Consider the following 5978-nt stretch of genomic DNA (forward strand, 5'->3'; position numbering starts at 1 on the left):
CCTCGCTAATAAAAGAAGATCCTTTTGAAATTAACATTACACCGGTTCCATGTTTTTTTCAAAATTCCTTTATTAGTAATATTACAATTGATAAAGATCTTTGTGTTAATTTAATGCCAAACTACATTTTCGAAAAATTAAGTATTAGTGATTTTTCTCCACTTCAAATACCCATTTTTCTATCTAATCGGAAAATAATAAAATCAATCGGTGTAGTTGAGGATATCTTGGTTCAAACAAATCAAATGGTAATCCCAACTGACTTTGTCATCCTTGATGACGCTCCTTTAGTGTTGGGACGGCCTTTTGTAAAAACTCATGAAGCTTTGAAAAACCGGAAATTCAACAATCTACCTCTTCAATTAGGGGCATTCAAAAGGAGCATAGATCTTGAGCGCTCAATGAAATATCCTTTTGGCAATGACGACCCCCTAATTGAAGATGAGCCAGAGCCACCTGATAAGGTGGGTCTAGCCAAGGACCTTTATAAATGTGGCGCACCACGGAGGCATTCCGCGGAACTATCCGTAGTTTAGTTTAGATTAACCTTTATGTTTTCTAGTTTAGTTTTTAATTTTCAGGAATAAAACACACTCAGGATGGTGAAGGACACTAAGGGAAGCTTGAACCAACACCCTAAGCACAAAAACAGAGCCTCTCGACAATTTTTCTTCATTACAGCAAGTTCAGCACGGGGCCGTGCTCACCCAACACGCCCCCGTGCCCAAAAATTTGCAGAAATGCCCAGTTCAGGTACCTGGACACGGGGTCGTGCTCACTGAACACGCCCCCGTGCCCAGCCTTCTGTTTGCTTTTGGTACTGGCAGTCTGGACACAGGGCCGTGCTCAGCCAACACCACCCCGTGTTCAGCTACCCAGTACCATAAAATCTTGTTTTTAACCCACTTATACACATTTTAATCAACCGAAAAAATTTATTTTTGGGACACATTGAGGACAATGTGTAATTTAAGTGTGGGGGGATACTAAAACCTTGAATTTTGCAAGTCCTATTAACAAGTCTTACACAAAACTCTATTGGAACCGCTAATCACCCATAATTTTTTCAAAAACTTTTCGTTTTTTTTACTTGTCTTGGTTTAATTTGGGAATAACAAGTTCTAAAAAGGTTATATTTTTACAAATTTACAACCAATAGCGTCGTGATAAAAAGAACCAACATAAGAAAATTATGAAAAGGCATGACAAATCTAGTTAAAATTTAATTATATATACTTGATCACATTATAAACCCATTCCCACAAAAGTGAGTTTTGAGCCTTTGTTGAGCATACAAATATACATCTTTAAACTAAATGCTCATTTTTCGTTTCTTGTGTGAATAGCCGCTTGGTTTCTTATGACCCTAGAACTTGCCACGACGATACATTCCCGGTCCTTATCAACTTAAACTCGAGTAAGTAAATGATGGAGGCATTAGGACTAACCCTTTTTCTTTCAACACTATTATTTTTCTTTTTTTACCACCTACCCAAAATCCCCCTAGTTAACCCCTTTGAGCCTAAACCTTTTCGTTTCTTCCCCCAAAACAAACACCCTTTACCCACCAAAACCTTTTTCATTTTAAACCCTTTATTTTAGTAACAAAGCTCGGTTTTCTTGTGACACAAAAAAAAAGAGAAAAAAAAAGAAGAAGAAAAAAATGAAGTTAGCAATAAACAAACAAGCTCATCAAAAGAAACCTTGTTTGAAAAATGCTTCATTAGAATAAAAAAAAGAAAAAAAGAAAAAAAAAACAAAGTGTTTTACGAAAACCGACGCTTTTTACGCTTTTCGCCCTTTTACTAACCACTAACCCAACCACACACCTTTAGCCCAAGCCTAACCCTTCACCCAAAAAGTCCTCTTGATATTTACAAAGGTATATAGTTAAAAAGGAGGAGGATTGATTGCTTGGCAAGCTTATGGTAGAAGTAAGTTCCATGCCGCTCTCGAGTGATTCACTAAAAATACACCTTCGGCCGAGTGTTGAGTGATCCCCCGTGAGGTATGTGAACTTGTATATAAATGAAATTTTAAAGAGGCATGTTATGACCAAATAAGTAATTTCTCTTATGAAACGTTCTAAATAAATCATAATGAATAGGACTGTAAATAGTATGAAAATAAAACCCAATAAAGATCTTGGATTCCCAACACTCAAAGACAAGCCCAAAACCTTCTCTTCTACCCATTCCATTTGGGAGTGTAAGCCACATATTAAAGAGTTTTGCTTGAGGACAAGCAAAGATTCAAGTGTGGGGGTATTTGATGTGTGTAAAATGCAACATATAAATTACATCAAATGAGGCATAAAACTAACCCCTTTTAAGTACTAATGTTGGAAAAAGTGTGCTTTTGTCTTCCTTTTGTATTTTCAGGGTTAAAAGAGCTTAAATGAACAAAAGAAGCAAAAATGCAGCCAAATCCAACATAAATACAAAGAAAAGGAAGAAACGTGGCATGCCCGACTCCTCGACAGCATCTCCCAAAGCAAAAACAAGAAGAAAGCTGAGCATGGGGTTGTGCCCAGCTGAACACGGGGCTGTGTCCAGCGGACACGGGGCGTGTCCAGCTCAACACGGGGCCGTGCTCAGCGAGCACGGGGCAGTGTCCAGGATGGTCAGCCCTGGCACAAAAGACAAAGTGGTAGAAGCTTCTATTGCCCACCACGGGGCCGTGCCCAGCAGACACGGGGGCGTGGTCAGAGTGCTGCAGGTGCATTTATTGTAATTGCGAATTACAATTAATGAAGAGAGAGAGTGTCAGACGGGCACGGGGCCGTGTCCAGCGGACACGGGGCCGTGCCCAGGCTTCTGTTCAGCCTATAAATAGGAGTGCTTGGCTTCATTTCAACTCATCCCTTGGCACACCACCTCTCTCACACTTCATCCACCACCCACCACCACCATAACACCATCATCCACCACCATCATCCATTGTCCATCGTAGAGTGTGTGAGTCGTCTCGGGATCCAAGATTGATCGTAAGAGTTCTTGACAATCAAGGCCATGTTTGCCTAAGTCTCTTACATCACTTGGTGAAGACAAGTGTTTAGTATAATACTTTTTATTTTTAATCTTTTGCACTTTTTATTTGGTTTTGTATTAATGACTTTAATAACTAGTTACTTATGTTGAAGGTGATCTTTCCTTATCGTTTGTCCGTGGTGTCTTGGCATTATTTTACTGTCTATATAAAATAAAAGATTTTCACCATTCATATCTCCACGGTCTATATGGAGGTATGTTGGCTACCTGGTCGGGGGTTAAGGGAACGGTTTGGTAAGGGTCTTGCCCTTGTTCAACGTTTAGAGGTCCTGCTTGGGACCTGGGTCAAATTTAGTAGGATCTCCTTCAATGTCCATAGGTATTGGATGGCGGGGATCCAAACTCTTTGACCCCCTCATAAGTTAACTACTATTAATACTATAACCCGACTATTTAGGACTGTATCCCTGCTGACTCAGATTACTTAGCCGAGGGTAACGTCACCGCCAAAAGCGGGGCCTACCACAATTTGCATTAATAACTTAATTCATTATCTTTCAATAATCCGACCCTTTAGGATTGTATCCTTGCTGACTCAAACTACTGGGTTGAGGGTAACGTCGCCTTCAAAAGAGGGGCCTACTACAATAACTAAGATAATCTCTTAAACAAGTGCAAAAGTGCAAAAATAATCAAAGGTTATACTAATACACGTGTCGGATCCAAGTGATTCATCTTGTCTATCTGTTTTTATTTTATTTTTATTTTCAGCATTTAGTTAGTTTTTATTTTTCTTAGTTTAAAACATTTTTCTAACTTTTTGATTTGATTAGACGTTGAGGATAAACCGGTATTAAAAGCTCTTGTGTCCTTGGACGACCTCGGTATCTTACCAACACTATACTACGTCCACGATGGGTGCACTTGCCCATATGTGTGTTTAGTGTTAGTGAATATCGTGTTTTATAAATTTAAAACTTGGCTAAAAGTGTAAAAAAGGGGGCTTAAATACTCATAAAAAATATAACACACTTCACGCACATCACCTAGTGCTTGATTCCTTGATATATGCCTCACTTCTCCATTGGTTCTGATCAGAGTCAATACGTGGGTCTTTTGATCAGAGAGCCACTTTAGTATTTTAAAACCAAATGGGTTTCTTGGGAGAGGTTTATTGACTGATGAACTTAAAGTATTTGGCCTAGAGAAGAAGTGTAGAGCAGTATCATGAGCTTCATACACTCGTGTGAATGCTTTTTCAATAATTTCATTAGCTGCAGCTATGTCTGCTTCAACTTCTTTGTCATACAGCTCACTGTTTGTGACATCTGCTGATGACTTTTGGCTTACTACTTTGACCCTTTTGGCAAGGTCTTGTAGTTTTGCTAATCTTTCTTTACCTGAAGCTATTTTCTTGATAGCTTTTTCAATCTGATCAGCTTCTTTGTTCTCTTCTTCTCCAGCAGACAATATTTTCTTCCTTTCTTTTCTTAACTCTGTGACAAAGGCTTCTGCTGTGCTGATCTGTGTTTCAAAGGTCTTGACTTGCTCCTATAGCTTTTTGTAGTTAGACCTTTTAGGAGTGTCAGAGACTTTCAACCTCTGCTTCTCAAGCCTTTCATAAGCTTCATCCATTTGCTGCTTTGACCATTTTGCTATGGCATCCGCAGTATCCACCTTTCCATCCACCAACTCCTGCTGCTTTCTTTTATGCTCGGAAATAAGATCAGCTATGAACTTGTTGTATTTGTTCCAATTTGGAGCTGTCTTTTTCTTCCGCGGATCAAGTTTAATCTTTTCAATTCTGTTAGCCTCATGCTTTAGTGCAACGATTGGCCAGTCTTGGAATTTTGTTTCTTCAGCGGATAGAACTTTTCGTTCATTATGTATGCAAGATTCTTTTCTTAATTCATTTCGTTGTTCTGCTTCAGGGAATAAACTTGACATTTCTTTGTTCAGATCACTTGCATATTCTTCCATTTGTTTGACTTTGTTGAGCAGGAATTCCCTTCTTTCCAAAATGGCTTCATCACCTTGATCCTTGCATTCAACTTTGGCTCTTATCCTTGCTTGTCTTGCTTTCATTTCGAGATATTCATCCATGTTTTCTGGAATTATGAAACCTATGAGAGAAGGAAATTTCCTTTTTGTAGGATCATCTTCAGTGTAGAACTGTTTCATCTCATTTTTTACAGCTTCTAATTCCAATGGATATTTAGCAGCAACAGGATCATACTTTTCATCAGTAGCCTGTGTTGTTTGTCTTTTTCTTTTGTGAGATTTTGGAGGTTGTGGTGTCGGAATGATGAGATCAGTGGTGGATGTTTGACTAACAGTAGTTGAAACAACTGGTGTTACAACCACTGTCGTCATTACAACTGCTGATATGTCAGCAGATGTCTTCTGCTTTTGAGCAGGGGATGGAAGATGTGACATAGTATTTGATGTTGGTGATGGTGGTGGTGACTCATCATCAGGAATGAAAACCTTTCTCCTTTTTAATGTAGGGGAGGCTGATGATGTTTTGGGTGGATCAGTGGTTTGAGATTGGATAGCAGTGGTTTGTGATTGACTGACAGTGGTTGAAACAACTGGTGTTTCAATCACTGTTGTCATTACAGCAGATGTTGTAACATCTGCTGTCTTCTGCTTTATGGCAGGAGGCAGTGGTGGTGATATGATTTTAGATGATGATGGTGGTGGAACAGTGGTTGTAATGGTGTGTGATAAAGTGGTGTGTGTTGGAGGTGTGTGTGTTGATGACATGGCAGCTGTTTGGCTACAGACAGCAGTTTTTGTAACTACTGATGTATCAGCTGTTTGGTTTGAAATTTTTGTATCAGCTGTTTTTGTAACTACTGATGTATCTTCTGGTTTAATATACAGCCCATCTTCTATTCCTTTCTTTCTCAACTTGATTTTCTCCCCCTTTTTGGCATTATATGCAAGGGGTGTATCCATGAAGAGGATGGGAGATGGAACTTTTTC

The sequence above is a fragment of the Helianthus annuus genome, chromosome 15, assembly GCF_002127325.2.
Source record: "Helianthus annuus cultivar XRQ/B chromosome 15, HanXRQr2.0-SUNRISE, whole genome shotgun sequence".
In the NCBI taxonomy this organism is placed as follows: domain Eukaryota; kingdom Viridiplantae; phylum Streptophyta; class Magnoliopsida; order Asterales; family Asteraceae; genus Helianthus; species Helianthus annuus.